Source organism: Pseudochaenichthys georgianus, chromosome 1 (assembly GCF_902827115.2).
Source record: "Pseudochaenichthys georgianus chromosome 1, fPseGeo1.2, whole genome shotgun sequence".
Lineage (NCBI taxonomy): Eukaryota > Metazoa > Chordata > Actinopteri > Perciformes > Channichthyidae > Pseudochaenichthys > Pseudochaenichthys georgianus.
In genome coordinates, this window is record NC_047503.1 from 30341544 (window position 1) to 30361969 (window position 20426).

Below are 20426 nucleotides of genomic sequence, written 5' to 3' on the forward strand. Positions count from 1 at the left end.
AGAGCCTGGAGGATAGAGGAGGGTTTTCACTGAGCTGTTATCTACATCCAGTAGGAAATCTCTCCAACTCAATCCCCCATCCGCACTTTGAAATCAAAACGCGGAGGGTCCAAAATTCTGGCGTGTCTCAATCGTTACAACTCCCTGGGGTGAAAGACGATGAGGTCTGAGGTTAATGATGGCTACAGCCGACAGAAACAGACGTCGGCACTTCAGAAAAGGTCTGAAGAATGCTACCGACCCACCTCATCTTTCAGTCTTGTCACTTGTGCCGGCCCACTGAGAATGCGACCCCTGGCCTAATGTGGAGCAAAGCAGATGGTGTTTGCTTGGTGTTGAAATACAACTCTCTGCACCAAAATCTATGCTAGGGTAGATAATGACCTGTCCCAAAACAGCAGTGTCAATGAGGTAAAGGGGCATAATCTTGGAAAGATGAGATTTTAGATAAATGCTCAAATAACAGTGACAGGCTCAAAATCGTAACATGGTTGAGTATGTTTTAGATTGAGGGCTGTAAACAAAGACTTGGAAAAAGAGAAAGTAAAGCCTAACACAGCAGGGTGGTCATTGTGGTGCACAAATGTAAGAGCCTGCAGTTCTGGGCAGCTCTCAGGCAGACCGACCACAGGCATAACTCAAAGTCTAAACATTTGTGAGAAACATGGATGTGGAACTGGGTAGGACTAGGACAGCACATCGCACAGCTGCATAGGACAACGACACACCCACAGAGCAGTATATCACACAACCACCCATGAAGTGGGTCAGGGGCTGGCCTGTTTGCATATTTGACCGTTGGTGTAGGCTGTGTATCGCTTATTGAGAAGAAATGAGAAGCATTCAGCTGGTAGAGCTGACTCTGCACTTGAAGTTGGTCCTTTTTCTCTCATCCGCACCAGTACATTTTCCATTCAATGTAATGCTTGTTCATTCTCTCTATTACCATTTAACATTTCGACCTAGTGTATGAATCAAAGAGTAAAAGGGGATACATACCAGAGGGACGTTTGGACAACTAAACCTTAAAGGTGGGGTATGTAATTTTGGAGAGACCAGCTCGAGTGCGCTAGAATTTGAAAGTACACAACCGGACAAATCTGCCTCTTCCTTCAGACTTCCTTACAGAGCCCCTCCTCCAACACACACGACCAATGACCAATGAGGGCACGAGATAAGTTTGTGCACAGATGGAAGGCTGACAGGCAGGTAGGTCATCCGGTTATTTTAGCCGGGCCAGCTAAAATGATTGGTCGTGCTTTTTACAGCTCTACGGCTTCCACAGATGACATTTTTTATATGTATTTATCGTCAAAGCATTTAATATATTCATTGCTATCGGGATGTTAAGAGCATTCCATGGAATATAAGAAAAAGTATTTCTGAAATAAATTACATATGTGGTGGGGTAGGTAAGTTTCAGAAACCGGCTCGAGTGCACAAAAATTTGAAAGTACACAGCCGAAAAGAATCCGCCCCTTCCTTCAGACTTCCTTACAGAGCACCTCCTCCAACACACATGAACGCGCACATGACGTCAGCAGACTGGTGAAAGTGGCCGTCTGTTGCTGGCGAGTCATTGAAGTACTGCTGCATTGCACGCCCAATGACGGCACGCCCAATGAGGACACGAGATACATTTGTGCGTGCACGAGATGGAAGGCTGATAGACAGGGCGGCAATCGTTGTACTTTTTACAGTATTACGGCTTCCACCGATGACATTTTTTTATGAATTTTTTGTCAAAGCACTTAAGATATTCATTGCTATCGGGATGTTAAGAGCATTCCATGGAATATAACAAAAAGTGAATCTCGAGCCGGTTTCTCAAACTTACCTACCCCACCTTTAAGTGACAATGATGGGTTTCTATGTATAAAATGTCATGTTTTACTAGTTTTTTTTCTAAAAGAAGAGCTGGAAATGGATTGCTATGTGAATAACCATTTGGTGTTTATGCGAGACATAGAAAGAAATCCTGAAAATTCCCATCATCATCATCATCCTAAAATGAAAGCTCGGTGATGGATGACCCATAATGCCTTGCCTGAGGCATAAAACGGCCACACCATTGTAGTTGATAGCAACACAGACTGGCATAGACTACCCTCTACTTCCCCAGTTGTTGCCCACAACTTATCACCTCTAACAGGATATGACATGTCTCACTTCCTCCCTTGTTTGACCCAGAAAACATCCTTCCACATTGGGTACCTAAATGATCCAGCGCCAGAAGTGTTTGAGCCAATGTGTTCTTTTTACACACTATTTTCCAAAAAAGACTCCATAATTTGCTACTTCGATGTGCTGATGAAAAGAACCAAATAAAGAGTAACATTACATAACACTTACATTATTTACTTGCTGATGGAACAGGAAAAGACGACAAGACCACATGAGATTATAAACACATGGATACAATTAGCTAGAGGACCATGAAGACAAACTCTAATGTGGGAAAGAATATTTTCAGACAAACAGTCTGGTTGTTTACTCTAAAACATGTTGACGCCTCTCATCTCCGCTGCCTTCAGGGCAAATTCTTTAGTGAAAAACATGGGACAAAAGTGTACTGAACAACAGGTTGCTTCCACAGAGGGGTGGATGTCCCTAAATAATAAGGTTTGAAATCTTGCAGCACAAAATCTATTTAGCAGTTTAGGACTGGCCTAATTATTAAATGAAAGCAAGAAAAACTCTGTGTTAATTCATTTCATGTCGCTGGTACCAAATAATCCTAATGAAGGGCTGTTTATCTGTGGTGGTGGGTGAATTGCATATTATCTGCAAGCTAATCTGATTAGCACCATGCAAACAATGGCTGAGTGGCTTTAACTGGAGCCTTTTGTGAAGCATAATGTAATAATGCTTTATGTAAATAAGATATCAGGCAGCATTACGAATTAGCTGGTATCAAATGTATCGTTTGCTCAAATCCAGCACAATGACACTGCTCGCTGACTACTGTGCGGAAGAAAATCACCCAAATGTGTTATATTCGTGCATTACAATCTCATTGTGCAAGGTCATTTTGTCAAATAGGAAGTTACAATGTGGCTAGTATGTGCAAAGCAAGGACATCAACAACATCTCTGATTTCTGAACTTTAACTAACACTTCACTGGGTTTATGGGTGCAGCTTCCAACAAAGCAACTATTCAGACCCCATACTGTAAACCGGTTAAAAGAAGACCATGTGAGGCACTAAAAAACATGGAAGATAGATAGCTGGTATTTCACATGTTTTTTTTTTCAACCTCTAGGGCACAAAATGAAAGCCAAGTGACTAACCACAAGCTAATTTCTTTCCACCAGAAGCAACTGACAAGAATTAGAGGAGAAAGAGAGGAGTTCTAACAAGTCCCGGTGGAAGAGTAAAACTCAAACTCAAAATATGACCTGTTCAACTCTCCTTGAACTTGGAACACAAACTCTCAGAAGAGCAGACACAAGGGATTGTCAAAATGAAATCACATCAAAACTGCTTTGCTCCATCAGTGCCTGGCAAATTCACTGCACTGGATCAAAGTCAGACCAAAAACTCTGTCTGATTTGACGCTGAAGGAGAAAACATGACTAGAGAGAGAGAGCCCGGGAGAGTAATGGTGGGCTATTCTGATTGGTCAACACGCTGTGCCATTATAGCATACTGATTATTCATGCATGCTCTAGAGCTGAAGACACAGGGGGGGAAGAGAGACATAAAGGGAGAGGGGAGGAGGTGAGTGTGTGAGGAGAAGGGGGGAGGAGGGGAGAGCTGACACCCCAAACTCTCCCCGATGGCTATACAATGGGAATGGGAAAGAGGGGAAATGAAAACGAAAGAATGAGAAAGTCCACGGCCTGCAACAGATCTCATGCCAAAACACAATTTACTCTCAGCCTCAAATCTTAATGCTCTACACAGCGCGCGCACACGCACACACACCTGGCTCACTAACTTTGAAACCAACAGCCTCAGAGCAACACACATTTCTCCACACTCCCCCCCCCCCCCTTATTCCATCTCCAAAATTATTCAGACTTCTACTTTTTAGGCAGAAAATATCACACGGCAAAACATCAAAATCTCCACTCACCCAACCCTTTCCACTCCTTCTCTTCTCACTCTTCCTCTCCTACACTCACTCACGGCTCCAGCTGGTAAGGCTCGATTGCTGCTGCTGCTGCTGCTGCTCCCCCAGGCCACGCCCACAGCCAGTCACATGACCGCCCTCCCAAGTGGCTGGGGAGGTATTCAGCAGCCACACCCCTCATTCAGAGAAAGTGAATGGAGAACATTGTGGATGTAGCAGCATGCTATCTTGAACCATGTGTGATTAAGTAAACCCACTAGAGATCAAATCATTGTGTGTGCGCATTTTAATTGAAATGAGAAACAGTGGGAGCCTGTGTTTATGTTAAAATACAGGAACATTTATTTTCTCACTGTGTTGTGTGTTCGCACAGGAAAAGAAGCAATATCCTTATGACGTCCCTGTGTTTGTATGTGTCCATCTGCTCTCTCCCTCCCACTGCTTTTTTCCACAGAGGAGTGTGTGTGTGTGTGTGTGTGTGTGTGTGTGTGTGTGTGTGTGTGTGTGTGTGTGTGTGTGTGTGTGTGTGTGTGTGTGTGTGTGTGTGTGTGTGTGTGTGTGTGTGTGTGTGTGTGTGTGTGTGTGTGTGTGTGTGTGTGTGTGTGTGTGATTTAGAGGGGTTTTGGACACTTTAGCTGGCCAGGATGGCTGGTTAAACCATCCATCCTGGCCAGCTAAAAAAAACAGCATAGCATGCTGGTATGCTAGGCTGGTCACCAGCATCCATCTATCACCAGTTTATGTTTAATAATAGTATTAAATATACCATGCTGGAAGCTTATCAGGATTTAAATACTTGTATGATAATTTAAACCAGAGAACATAAATATATTACAAAGATTCATTGTGTCATCGACCAAAATAAAGACATTGTATAGTGTTCATAAAAGTATTTTAATTTAATAAATAGCTAGTTAATATAATAAAATACACGGTAACAATACAATAATTATACAAATAACAACCAACCTGCAAATCAACCTACACATCAAAATAAATCTAAAACAGGTGCATTTGATTTAAAATAAAAGTAATAAATATAATTCAATATTTAAATGGTAACAAAAACAGTAACACTATGTATGATAAGAAAAAGGCAACAAAGAAAGTGTTTTTTGTTTTTCCTTGTTCATGTCCATAATGTTTCCCGTTGTGTAGCGTCCAGCCTTTCCCAATCTGGCCTGCATTTCTGTCGGTTGAACCCACTTCTTGAAGCAAACTGAAAAGAAATATACAGATATAAGTACACTTTAAAAAGAAAACTTGACATTTACGTTGACATTTGTGGTTGCCAGAACTTGACCGTTAAAGTATGGTAAAATACATTACAAATTACAGTTGGTTGGCATAAGCCGCTTTCACACCAAGTACTTTGCCCTACTTAGTTCCCAGAACTTAGTTCTCCCATGGAACTAAGAGCCGATCGCGTATACTGCCACCTAGGGCTGCACGATTTTGGGAAAAAAATCTAATTGCGATTTTTCTGACAAATATTGCGATTGCGAATCGATTTGCGATATTTGTTTTTAAGCAACCCAACTAGGGCTGCACGATATTGAAAAAAACTGACATCGCGATTTCCCCCCCCCCTGCGGTATATATTGCGGTTTTTTAACCTGTTAAGCCCCAAAGTCCCGGCAGGTACTTTACTTTTTTTTTCACGACACTGTGTCTCAGGGGATCTTAATATTTAAGAACCTATTAATGTGTTATACCAGATTAACGGGAATAATCTTAGCTAACTGACGATACAAACAATTTTTACCAAAACAAAACACAAGTCTCATAAGAAGCATCTAAATGACCCCTGAGCGAAAAATGCTAACGTACTTTGGCACAGAACTCAAGATAAAAATACCCTTATTACTTATCGTAGCTGCACATACAAGATATCCGATTAAAACTGAGGTTCCACAGATTATTTAGGTATATAGTATCATCACTGAGTGATCCGAACTCGGACAGGGGAAGCAAACACAGACATCACAACACGTACCTTTACGTAGCTTCTAGGGGAGATGTCTCACCGTAGCTGTCAATCTGATCAAAAGACGTGTTCATTAAAATGTTTATAATCCATAATTCCATTGTTATGTAAAAATCGCAGAGCAAAAGTTAGCTGCTAATGGTAGCCACCAGAGTGGCTGCTGCTTCCGGTCTTGGCTATGCGACAGTCCAGCGCAGTATAACCCTGGATGTATAATAAGAACAGGTGTTCATACTGGGTTGTTTATTTAGTTTAAAAAAAATTATCCAACGAGTTACAGATCACTCTCAAGTCAATGGGAAAAAGTGTTTCCAGGCACAGCAACCTAAAGGAAGTGTAGTACCGACGTTTGGCCACAACGAATATTCTCATCAGACTCCGGCGCACTTCCTGGGGGCTTGAGTATAACACACACACATTACCAAATAAGGAGTGAGAGTGACGCGTAGCCAAAACCGGAAGCTGCATACACTCTGGTGGCTACCATTAGCAGCTAACTGTTGTGCTCCGATTTTTACATAAAAATGGAATTATGGATTATAAACAATTGCTTCAAAGCCACAGATACATTATCAACCTATGGATCAACTGATTCAGCCGCGTTTTTTCTCGTTTTAATGCCATTGAACACGTCTTTTGATCAGATTGACAGCTACGGTGAGACGATCTCCCGTAAAAGCTCCGTAAAAAGGTACGTGTTGTGATGTCTGTGTTTGCTTCCCCTGTTGCGAGATCGGATTGCTTAGATACTATACTTAAATAATCTGTGGAGTCTCAGCTTTAATCGGATATATTGTATGTGCAGTTTCGATAAGTAATAAGGGTATCTTTATTTTGAATTCTGTGCTAAAGTGCGTTAGCATTTTAAAAAAAAATGAATAAAACCGCACGTCCCTGCGGTGTGAATATCGCGCATGCGCATATCACGGTTATCGCCATGACACGGTATATCGTTCAGCCCTAGACCCAACGGAAGTTTATTGTAAAATGCGGCCATATATCAGGCTAGGAAGGTTGCATCAACAAGCTCCCGTCTCTAGCAACCCCACAGCCCGAGCTACGAGTGAAATAACTAAATTTACATGAAACTTCTGTTGGGTTGCTTTAAAGTCAAGCTTCAGTTTAAGATTCACCCTGTAATAGATGTAAAATATGTGATGGAGCATTACTAACCTGACTCAGATGGTTTGTTTCACCAAACCATCTAGGAAAGCTCAATTGGAAGCCATTTGGAAAAGTATTTCAAAAATACTTGGCAGGTTATTGGATCAATCTCCTATCATGGGCCACTTCTGATTGGTTAACAATGGCTGGTACATGTGGAGCACAGCACTTCTGATTGGTGTGGATGACTGACCCACAAGAAGTAAAAAAAGAAAAAGTTAATTAAAAAAGAATCGCAGGCTTTGCAATTTGATAATCACATCATTTAAAATCGCGATTTCGTTTTAAAATCGATTAATCGTTCAGCCCTACTGCCACCCGAAGTCCCCGGAGTTGGGGACTGGCTTCACTTGAAGCTGCTGGGACTCCCAGCAGCTTCAACTGAAGCCTTCCGAGTAAATCGCCAGAACGCCGACACCTCCTTATCACTCCACCGCTCCCATGTTTTTTTTTGGTGTTGCCATAAGTTATTCTCTCTCTTTTGGAAGAGAATAACTGCTGCTAATGCCAGTAAATACAATGGCGGCTTCAAAAAACTTTTCAGAGTTTTACAGGGCGTGGTTCGCAATTCGCCCAGCCAATCAGAAATTGGTACTTTCCCACCTCTCTAGCAGGCACTAACAATGGGGGTAAAAGTTCTCTGAACTAATGTTGCGGTCGGATAATCCAAAAATCAGCTCCTAACGTCTAACTAGGGCTGTGGCGATACACTAATCTCACGATACGATACGATACACGATATTCAGCCTACGATACGATACACGATATTCAGCCAACGATACGATTCGATATAATTCGATACACTTATATCATTTTCTGAAAGATTTTAAAGGGACAGTGGGATTTTGGTGACATCTTGTGAGTGTTCCATTGACTTGGATTTAATTAATTCAACTGAAAACTGAAAGCATCAATTATACAATATATGGCTCTGACAGAGAGTCTCCAGCTTGCAAATGCTGGACAAAATGAATCAAAAGATGTGGTGAGAAAATTAGTTTCATTTATTGAAACAGTGCAAACTGTAGCTGTAAAGTGCAGTATCACAATGGACAATGGAGAATGAAAAGGTGCAGCACGTGGCCGAACACGGGGGATTTGAATGGGACTTGTTAGAAATTAAAATCAATGTTTTGATGGCATAAAGTACCATAAACATACCATCAGTTTAAATGCTGTTTTATACTGAAAAACCAGAAGTTGTTGTGCACAACCAGTTGTTGAGCTTTTATTCTGAAAATCCTTCATCTCCGGTTAGCATTTAGCATGTGGCTAATATACAATTTCCTATAGAGGTGAATTTAGTAGCGATATGACACGGAGTGTTGCACACCGAAACCTACTGATTTCAACACCACAACTATAGACGTCGAGATATTATTATTGCTGAATATTAAATGAAGGTACAGTTTATTTGAATACGTTTGTTTACAGACGTGGGTAGCATGAGACAACATTCGGAACTACCGGAAATGATACCAGCCGTGAGGTATTTTTGGAGTATTGATTACAGCGTTTAAAATGTATTAAATGAAAAGTCATGAAAGAGATAAGGAGGAGAAAAGGCGTGTTTAGTTATATATTTAATGTGCAATGTCTGAATCCTCTGTAATGCGTAACAACGAACATTGGAGACGTGGAGGGCCGATCCCCAGCAGCGCCAACCGGCCCACAGGGAGGATTCAGCAGAGGATATTTAACAGCTGGAAAGGTGGAGCTCGCTCTCTTCCCTTCGCTCATGAGAGCCAGAACACAGCTGTTTTTCTGACTAAATCATCTTCTGCTTGTAACATTACTGCGCTTTTTATTAATTAAAGTATACATTTGAACATCTCCTTTTTAAAGCTTCTCTCCTGGACGCGAGTATAACGAACACAGTTATCAGACTTAATGTATCGATACCCGCGGCTGAAATATCGATACTTTCTCGGAAAACTAAATATCGATATATATCGCAAGATCGATTAAATTGCACAGCCTTACGTCTAATCCTATCGTCTATTCCTTGACCTCTGATACCTCATTCACACCAACGCAACTCCGGTTCAAGCTCCGTGCTAGAGCTTTTCAGGTTCAGAACCGGTTCTTCGGTTTCGCTCCGGCTCTTTTCACACTGCCCAGAGTCCGACTAGTGCTGCGTCATTGCGTTATCGTTTGCGTCATGACATAACCGTTTGCATGCCTGCTTCATAAAGCCAAACCGCGCGGAAACCCCTCACAGCTGACACCGACAACAATAACAATGGCCGATTGTGCTCCAGCTTCCTCTGTACCTCTTCGGAAGACCAGATTCCCTGTAGGTAGCTGGTCTCTTCAGTGGACCACTGCTGCTTGTTAAGTGTCTCCATCGTTGTGTACAAACTGGATAAAACGCCGGCTTTTTGTTGTTGTTCAGGAGTTGACGTAAGCGTGACGTATGTGGTGCTTTTGCTCTGGCCGGACAAGTTTTTGGTGCTCGAAATGAACCGGATTCCGGAGCTAAGAGGCTGCTCCGCTGCGGTGTGAACAGGAAAACCTGGTGCTTTTCAAGCTCCAGCTCCGAACCGGCCCTGAAACACCGTTGGTGTGAATGAGGTATGAGTGAAACGTCACGGGGTTAAGGGATAGTGGATAGGAGAATTCAAAAGGATTTAGGAGAAGAGACTGTGGTACTTTAGAGAATCCGACTGCACTTTCACTATCCGACGTGTTTATGATGCGCCAGCGGACGTCATAAATGTGCGTCTGCTGCTGTGGGGAAACTATGGAAACTACAGTTTTCTATACAGCGGACTACAACATGGATGTTCAATAAGAACGACGGACTGCTGTAAACTCATCTAGAGACTCTGCACCATGCTCTGATGCTGTTGTTTTATGCTTTATGAACGTGGACAAAAGAGAAACATATTCTTCATGACCAAAGTTGGAATTGAAATAAAAAAGGAAAGTGAAACTTATGCTCGTCACCCTCTCCCTCCGGTCCACATTAATACAAATGATCCCAATACGTATGATTGTATGAACTATGAAAATATCTTAAAATCAATACAGATATATTTATTATAAACGTAAGTCCTTAAAGGTGGGGAAGGTAAGTTTCAGAAACCGGCTCGAGTGCACTAAAATTTGAAAGTACGCAGCCGAAAAGAATCCGCCCCTTCTTTCAGACTTCCTTACAGAGCACCTCCTCCAACACACATGAACGCGCACATGACGTCAGCAGACTGGTGAAAGTGGCCGCCTGTTGCTGGCGAGTCATTGAAGTACTGCTGCAATGCACGCCCAATGACGGCACGCCCAATGAGGGCACGAGATACATTTGTGCGTGCATGAGATGGAAGGCTGACAGACAGGGCGGCAAAGGTTGTACTTTTTACAGTATTACGGCTTCCACAGATGACATTTTTTTATGGATTTTTGTCAAAGTACTTAAGATATTCATTGCTATTGCGATGTTAAGAGCATTCCATGGAATATAACAAAAAGTGTATCTCGAGCCGGTTTCTGAAACTTACCTATCCCACCTTTAACATCTATCACTGTGTATATCACCATTCAAACATCTTTTAAAAGTTGAACAACCCCCACACAGCTCAGTAAAGACTGTGAAATGTTGACTTTATTTGATCATTTCAGTAAAAACTAACGTTCATATTTCTCTTTTTGATTATAATACTGATGAACGTTAAAAACAAAGCACTTTGGCAACTTACCACATACGTTTTAAAATGCTTAATAAGCACCGTAACTTTCATGATATAATTTCTCGGTCATAATCGGTTGTTTCCGTGAACGGCCGACTGTTGTGTGATGGCAAATTCTGCGGCCGCAAGGCATTGTGGGGCAGCATTTTCTCCTCTCCTTTCGTCAAGGGAGGTCAAGTGTTTCCTAAGCTAAAGGAGGTTATCAAGGAAGTTTGAAACCTCCTTTCCTATCATCTAGAGAATTCGAACGGCACTTATCATGGCTGCCACTGAGGGACTTCCGGGTAATTTCACTCCGCTAGGAAGGTTTCTAAGCTAAATAGAATATTCGACTTCAGCCCGAGTTCTCTTGTTGGTGTGAACGCAAAATTCCAGGCACTAACGGAACTAAACGGGAAAAGTACGGGTAAAAGTACTCCGGTGTGAAAGCGCCTATTGACGTTACAGTCAACAATTGCTTATGGTGAATTACAATGGCATGGAAAAGAGCTGAAAGAGCTAGTGTACACGGTGCAGTTGTATTATCTGGGAAATAGAAGAATCGGATCAGGATTCGGTATTGGCAGACAATCAATATCAAATTAATCGGATCATTATTAGCATCAGCATTTGATCACCTTTGTCGACTTGCAGCCTAAATACAAAGATAACTCCACTCCTCTCCTACCACTCTTACCTCTAATAAGCCTTGGTAGAACTAGTGTCCGAGTCATTGGGTCCAGAACTGACTGAAGACATGTGGAACAGAGTACAGGCATGGTTCCATGTACAGGGAACTGGAACTTTGAACAGGTGGCCGATTATCGGGGCCGATATTCCGCATTTGACCGATTATCGGTATCGGCTTTTTTTTATCAAATTGCCGATAAAACTCACTATGGGATGCGCCTCATCGCGGAGCAAACAGAAGCATCAATCTCCCGCTACGAGGGGAAACACCTTCCCCAAGCAGCGGGCAAAAAGAGGCAACTCCTCCCGGTCTTCCCGGAAATGTTGGATGAAGTCTCGGTCTCGTGGAGAGACCGGCCCTTCAGCAACAAGGTCGCAATCCAGGGTGCCTCCTCCCTAGACTGCGACGGAATGGAGAAGCTCGGCCTGCTCCGCATGCCGCCCATGGAACCGCTGGTAGCGGCTCACCTTCTACCAAAGGTGGGCCCGTCACCAAGCAGGAACCCCACGCTGCCAGCAAAGTCAGTCAGCAATGACTGACAAGTCCTACAAAGCTGCAGCGTTGTCCGCCAGGGCCCTGCATGTGTCCTCGCTGCTAACCGCCTACCAAGTGGAGCTCTGCGAGGACCTGTCGGGTAACCCGGGGGCAGCCACTCTGGATGAGATGGCAGCGGTCATGGACATTTGTCTCCGTGTCCAACGCTGCGCCGTCCAGGTCACGGGCAAGGTAATGGGGATCATGGTGGTGCAGGAAAGAGCGAGATGGCTCAACCTCACCACTCTCCCAGACCGGGAAAAGGAGGATGTGCTGGATATGCCCACCGTTCCCGAGGGAATCTTCGGCTACGCTCTCCACCTCTGCCTCCCTCGAAGGGTCCAGCCGCTGCTTTAGCAGCAGCAGTCCTCTGCCCAGGCTGCCTCGAACTCTGCTCGGTTTAAAGCACCGAAGATGCAGAGGCAGCAGCCCACCCCGAGTCCCCAGCCCAGGCTGGAGACAAGGGCAAGCTGGCCTAGAAATTCTCCGGTTCCGGCTGCAGCTCAGGCTCAGCCAACCCAGAATTTCGGCCAGCAGTTGAGGAAGAAGAAGCGAGCGGCGTGACAGCCCCTCCTTCTTCCCTCCGTGAATGTGTTCCCGCCGCCTCGAGAGATGCCTAAACACCATCCTCAAGTCTGCACAAACACATGTCACACGTTGATTGATTCCTCTGTCATAAAACATTTTCCGCTAACGCATCCAGGCTTCAGGCACACAAACTGATCCCTTGGAGCGGCAGACGTCTCCTCTCTCTGAGAGCGACACAGGTACCGGGAGTGATGCACCTCGGGACAGAACTACTGTCCAGAGGTGCACCACTCTATGCAGACTGGACTCCACATCCAAGGATCGTGAGTCCGCTGTGGGTGCATTACGGCGGAGCCGCGTTAAATCTGTTCGCATAAAGAAAAAATGCTCAATGGCTCTGTTCTCTTTAATGCACGATTTAAACGCACTGTTAGGCGGGGACGCACTCGTACACGATTGACCTCCACGTCCTCTGTACGCGTTCCCACCCCTGGCTCTGTTACCCCCAACTCTGGCCAGAGTGAAGGAGCAACGCCACACACTTACTCTGATGTTTCCGCCCTAGCCCGCAACGTACGGGCTGGCGGAGATATATCAGCTGTTGTGCGGGCAGCCATAGCAGCCCCCACCACGCAGGGACAGATTGTCTCAGGCAGGGGGGGGGCGATCCTTCACCCACGCCCAGAGTGCGGGGCACTATGGGCCTGACCCGTGAGTGGTACAATCTGAATACAGTGGGACTCCCTCAGAAGGTGATAAACACTATTCAGAGTGCGAGAGCTTCCTCCACCAGGTCTCTTTACGACTGTAAGTGGAGGGTGTTTGAGGAGTGGTGCCTTCAAGAAGGACACATCTCTTTTCAATGTCCTGTCGGGGTGACTTGATCGATAAACACAGAGCTTTCTCCACGATCAAGGTGTACCTGGCTGCTATTGCTGCATGCCATGTGGGCTTTGAGGGTAAGACGACTAGCCAACATCCTCTGGTCTGCCGTTTTATGAAGGGAGCTCGCAGGCTCCTCCCTGTCTCCAGGTCGCTGGTGCCCTTATGGGACCTGGCAGTGGTTTTAAATGGGCTCAGAATGACCCCATTTGAACCCCTGGAAGGAGCTGACATGAAACATCTGTCACTCAAGACAGTGCTGTTACTGGCCCTGGCATCCGCCAAGCGGGTCAGCGATATTCATGAACTGTCTGTACATCCTTCATGCACTCAGTTCTCCCCAGGGCAAACGAGAGTGTTGTTGAAGCCCAACCCTGCCTTTACACCAAAGGTGGTTGGTTCGTGTACCCCAATTGACATTGAGGTATTTCCTCCGCCGCTGGTTTCCTCCGGGGAGCAGCAGCAGGATCTGTTGTGTCCAGTCCGGGCTTTATATATGGACAGATCAAAGGAGCTTCGTCTTAATGACCAACTCTTCGTGTCCTGGGCTAACCCTCACAAGGGCAAGCCCGTTACTAAGCAACGGCTCTCCCACTGGATTGTGGAGGCAATTGCTTTGGCCTATACGAGTCAGAATTTGCAAGCACCTTCAGGTCTGCGGGCTCACTCGACTCGGGGCCTGGCTAGATCCTGGGCTTTGTTCAAGGGTGTTTCCATCCAAGACATCTGTGCAGCGGCGAGCTGGTCCTTGCCGCTCACTTTTGTCCGCTTTTACAGGCTAGACATCACGCTCCAAGCGTGGCCCGAGCAGTGCTGGGCACCTTGTTGAGTCGGGACTCTACCTGTTAAATTCTGGTTGATCGGTGATTTTCGAGATAAGTTCGTCTGGCAATACGGGAGCTACAATTTCCCATAGTGAGACATCGAACGGAGTGTTATGAATGAGAACTATAGGTTACTTACGTAACCCCAGTGTCAGAGTAACATGAAGTGAGATGTCTCACCAGACGGCCCTCCTTGCTATGGTGAAGCGAGAAGAGGTGCTTATTTTGAATGTCGCATGCGTTGTGGCGCAAGCTACTTATAGAGGGTGATTTCCCCTGACGCTGACGTCAAGATCCCCAGCCAATCAGGATTGGCGTAATGAGATTGATGCTTCTGTTTGCTCCGCGATGAGGCGCATCCCATAGTGAGACATCTCACTTCATGTTACTCTGAGTACTGGGGTTACGTAAGTAACCTATAGTTTCTCTGGCTGCAGTCACCACTCTATGTCCCGCCCATAGCGCTATCTGATAGGCTATTACTGAAGTGTCAATCAACACTGAAGATCTTCCGGGCGGGAGCCAACCAGAGAGGCGGGACCTTCTCAGATTACAGGCAGGTGCGAAAGAACGCAGACACAGACACCGCAAGCAGCAGCGCTGAGCGGCAGAGCCATATATGTGTTAAACCGAAATTCAATAAACATCCCAATCCCCTATGCTGAAGTTGCAAAAACACCACGATTTTATGATCCAATTCTATCAGTTTCCCAGTTACACAGGGAGTCAGTCAGAGTTGGGGGTGCGTGAAGCATCTCGCAGCGGAGTAACTGTGGTGCGGAGGGGGGGAGGCTGCGAGTGGAGCCTCGCAGTTTTTCAGGTTGATAAGTGAAGCTCATTAGCTAGCCAACATGTATCTAGCAAATGTTTAGCAAAATATTAGACGTTAGGTCTACTGTAATAGCCTCACTTTTAATAGTTTGCAAAACATTAGCTAGCACTAGTGTTTTGCAGTTGCTAGCAGCTTATTGGGTTTTTATGCTAGATAGACAGGCATTGGTTTGATATAATAAATTAAGCATTATTGTTAGTTAAGCATGTCAGCCTGCAGCCCCACTTCTTGTCTCTCTCTAACTCATTGCAGATGGCTGCACTAAAGAAAAGGGCACAGAGAGGAAAACCAGTTGTAAGATGTTTAAAAGTTCATTAAACATAATATATGCTTAAATGCATTTCAAAGAAGTTGTGTTGAGTTGTGTTGGAGTTTGTGTTATTCTACATTTTGACACCAAGATTTTCTGATTTTACTGCAAATGTATATCGGTTCCAAATATCGGTTATTGGTCTCCTTGATTACTAATAATCGGTATCGGCCTTGAAAAAGCCATATCGGTCGATCCCTAGTGTTTTCATCTTTTCTGCCTGAAGATTCACAAGTTCTTGATCAGGTGTTTGATGTGGGCTGGCATGATCCTTTCTGCAGTGATGAATAAAGAAAACAAAGAAAACATTATTAATAATAGTAATGATGGTAACAACAATAATATTAGTATAACTATTTATATAGCACAATTGCAAAGTGATTCTCACAAGAAAAATAAAGAACAAAACAATATCAATAATAAAAAAGAAAATTATTATAGGAATATTAAAAGACAAAGAAATTATAAACATTCTATGAGGTCGACTACAAAAGGTAAACTCAATGGCTCTTGATGACATCAATGAGCAGATTGCAAATCATAGTTTTAATAAAATCAGTAGCAATATAGGGTTTATTCAACAGCAGTAAAGCAAGTTGCTAAATGAACGTACACTGAACTGTAAAACAACTTACCACTATTTAGGAAAGGCTCTGATCAGAAGGGTTGACTAGTAGGACAGCAAAGAGGTGGAGGCGGTCTATGTCATGTACAACCATTGGTAGATGTTACACCTGAAAGAAAGATAAGGAAATAAGACAACTCAGGAGGACAAACATCTTCTTAAGTAAAAGACCAAATAATGTCAAGCTTTAACCTGAGCCTGTTTTTTCAGTCTTTACAATGCACTGTTGGAAATGACATTCCAAAGGCTAAATTCAAACTCAATACCATAAATAACTGGATACCAAAGTGCTTTACCTGATAGAACACGTTCCACACGGAGCAGCAACCATCCGTCTGGGCCTTTTGCTGCATATCATCTCCACTGTTTCCAGTAGATCTCTACTGTCCAATAAAACAGAAATTCCCCAAAAAAATCATATTAAAAAAGTTAAAAAGAATAACTTGCTTCTGGCATTGAAATGGATTAGAATCTCACCTTTTTCCTGGATGTCAGGAAGGCCAGGAAGTCGTTCCCTTCAATTCCGCAACCAGTCATAGGAGCAGAGTTCCCGTTAATTACCGGACTATGACCGGTAAAATATGCTGAAGACTGGGAAATCTAAATCTCTCCGGTCAAAATGTAATTTCCCCTTAGCACAATACCGCATCAGTTGCGCCACTTATGTGATAGACAAGAATAGTATGTGACAGACAAAAGAGTATGTGACAGACAAGAATAGTCAATTCTAATGTCTAACACTTAATGTGGAGAAAGAGATGTCCTGTATGGGTTGATTGTGCGTTGATCTGTTGGTAATGCCTCGGGGTTCCGGTGGGCATGTAAACAAATGCATAATGCTGCGCTATACTTTTGGCGCATTTCCATCGCAGGCCTCGCTCGACTTAGTACAGTTTTGTTAGGCCCGGCTCACTTTAACACTGCGCTTCCATTACAGTTTAGGAACTGGGGTAGTATCTATAGTAATGCAGTGTAGGCGGAGCCGTGACGTCATCTTCAGAAAAACAACATCAGCCGTTAGCTGTTAGCCCTCAAGCTCAAATCTCCTCATATTTGTTCAGAAACTAGACAAAAGTTTCAAACAAACTAGTGTTGCACGGTGTACCGATACTTAGGGATGTCCCGATCACCTTTTTTTGCTCCCGATCTGATTCCGATCATTTGATTTTGACAATCTGCCGATACCGATTTTTCCCGATCCGATCTTTATGCAATGCATTAAGAGAAAAAAAAGGTAACAGATAACGGCTGGTCATCCAACGCGATGAATTCAGCTATCTTGGCTGTTATTGTGTTGGCCTTTTCACTGTTCTGGGGCAGTTTCTCTTTCCTTTTTAAAGTCTCTGAAAGTGTCGGTTGTTTCAGTGCCGTTACCTGAGTGGCCGCTGTGTACTCGTCGTGTTGTTGTTGGTGTTTGTTTCTCAGGTGGCGTATTAGATTGGTCGTGTTGAACGTAGCTCTGTTCTTTCCACCACGCGGAACCTCTGCCTTGCAAACATTGCATCTGGCTGTTACACTGCCTTCGCTTTCAATTTTATAATACTTCCAAACTCCTGACATTTTCTCTGTCCCGACTCCCGAGTCACCAGCTGACCGTAGCCTCTCGTTAGCTTACTGCTACTATTAGACACTGCGCCCACTCTGTTGCCAGATTTCAGAGAAATAAGCAACCAGGTCTATGAAAACAAGCCCAAAGAAAGCAACACATACATGATGTTGTGTAATTTTAAACCAAAACTAAGTCCTCAGGATGACTTTAAGACGTGAACATGGTCATTTTTGTTTTGTAACATTAAATAATAAAAAAAAAATGTATAAAAAAAAAATCCCGATCCCCGATTTTTTGAAAATCACGTGATCGGCTCCGATCCCCGATCACGTGATCGGATCGGGACATCTCTACCGATACTTGAAAGGTACCGCGATATGCTGCCGTTAAAAACGGTACGATTCCTCCATTTCATTAGTATAGGTACTTTAAGAATGACGGGGAAAAGTACTCCGGTGAGAAAGCGCCGTTTTAATAAGAGCCGTGTGTATTCAGCGCTTTGCTTCCACTCCCTGCACTGCAGCCGTGCCTGCAGTCCCGCCCCTCTCAAGCACGTTCTAAGTGCCTCCCCTCTCTCGTGCACTCGGCCACGCGCTAGCTGCCAGAGCATGTGAGAAAACGAGAAGCATGGCTGCAAGTGGGAGTGCAACTGCCGCTGCGCCTCGGCTTGTTAACAAAAAAGACGCCAGAAGCAAAATTTGGAAGTATTTGAGCCATATCTCTGACAGTGAGGGCAAGCCTACGGACACCACGAGGCCTGTCTGTGAGAAATGTTTTAGATCCCTGCAAACCAAGGGAGCCAACACATCAAACTTGGCTAAGCACCCGCCGACCGGCATCCAGAGCTGTTTAAATGATTTAAAGACAGACAGGTTAGCGAATGTGATAGATAACATAATTACATCATGCTTAAGCCCATGCCCTGAAATCTAAGTCAAACAAGTGTAATTTATTTTGTGACAAACGAACGTTTTCGTAGTTTGACGAGGCAATTAATGGCAATGATAACTGTCAAATATGGCTATCTTTTTAGCTAACTTACCAATGTGGCTAACATCTGCAATATACATTTTGTCAATAATTATTTATATTACTGTACTATTACATGTTAATAAAATTATATTTTATAAAACAAAAAAGTTGTTTGAGATGATGCTTAATTTGATTTAATATGAATTATTGTCATTTATTTTGTTTATTGTTCTCATTGTTTAAAAGTTTGTGTTATGGTTATGGTTCTGGTGTGAAATAAAGCACAATAATTACATTTAAGACTGTTTCCCTTTTTTTAAGAAAAGTATAGAAACATAATCGGAATCGCATTTCTTGACTTGGTATCGGTATCGAAACCAAAATGTTGGTATCGTGACAACACTAGTACAAACCACAGACTGTCTGTGTCATGGCGAAAACAGTCGCTGGTTTATTTATGTCTGTATAGGCCGTTGTTGTGAGTGTGGACGTCGGAGCATATAGTGTGTTAGCTTAGCCGATCTCCACTTAGACAACACGCATTTAAAAAGGTTTTTCGCCTGCCGTCTGTCTGCAGACTTGTCAAAGCATTAATTCATGGTTTTTACTAACCGGTATCAGTATGTTGTTACTTCGGCATCATTTTGAAATGTGTATTACAATTAAATCACGGTCAAATATGTTCATCTTGTTGTAGTTGTAGCCCCCTTGCCAGCGATTCTCTCACTAGTTTAGCATATTCAGCCCGGTTGTTGTTCCGATAGAACCATGATTTTGTCGGGCCAGAAAAAAGGTGAAAAAGTAGCCCCGGGCCGGAACTATGCCTAGTGGAAACACAACCGAAAACGGGCCCGGCACGACACGCTTAAACCGCGCCATGGTGGAAAGGCGCCTTTTGTGGCCTAACCCGGTTGCATAGCGACGCTTATTGTTTAGGTGTCTTTTAATAAGCAGGTAGTCATATCATTAGCTAGAAGAACTAGCTAGATCTGATCGATATGGACATAAACGCAAGTGAAGTCTAATCTGACGAGAGAGAGAGATCAGCTGCTGCTGACGAGTCGACACGCAGCTCTGCATGATCACCTGCAGCGGTGAGCGGAACAAAACACACACTTCAGGTTAGAATATCACACGTAGCTATCTTAATTACCTCTCAAACAGCGTTTCCGCCAGGGGGGCGTCTTGCTGTCATTTGACGCCCTTATTCAGCTCGGGACGCCCTGAACTCGAGCCGAGGGCGTCCAAAAATATTAACAACACGGAACGTGCGCGATTTGGACGCGATGAGCGATGCTCGTGGAGCACGCGCGTGAGCTGCGAGCACCAGAGCCTCGCAGCGGCGAAACTGAGGCTCCATGGTAAACTGTGGTAACATGAAGAGCCGTTTGGGAGGCGAAACAGCCGGCGCTTTAAGAGAGCCGAGCCAAATGATCCGGCTCACTAACGTAAAAAGACAGTATCTATAAGGGACGGCTCAAGTCGAAATTCAAGCACCCCCCCCTTCTCGGGGTGGACGCCCTCTCAGCCCTGGTCTGGCGGAAACACTGCTCTCAAACTACCTAAACTAGTTATAGATATGTTTAGTTTTACTGTCGGGTCACTCATTACTGGATCCGCGAGCTGCATGATACTGGCGGGCTGTCAGGAGAGGGGGAGAGAGCTCCGTTTATTATTCCCGTGTTATTGTAAATTACTGTACACGTTTGAATAGTTAATTAATCTACTATAATTAGTTTGTTTAATATCGAATCATATCAATTTTTTTTAAAGCTCAATAGATAACA

At 44.0% G+C, this 20426-nt stretch overlaps 1 protein-coding gene across 5 annotated transcripts in view; it reads right to left on the reverse strand.

Annotated features, from left to right (window-relative positions):
- The window catches only part of septin9b (septin 9b), an 89031-nt gene that overhangs the window by 24142 nt on the left and 44463 nt on the right, over positions 1–20426 (reverse strand). The window contains exon 1 of one of the 5 annotated variants that reach the window (XM_034082958.2): positions 4080–4203. The exons of the other annotated variants lie outside the window; for them this stretch is intronic. The gene's annotated coding sequence lies outside the window, so the exon portion shown is untranslated. Of the gene's footprint in view, positions 1–4079; positions 4204–20426 lie in introns of those variants that run through there. 5 annotated transcript variants of the gene reach the window in all.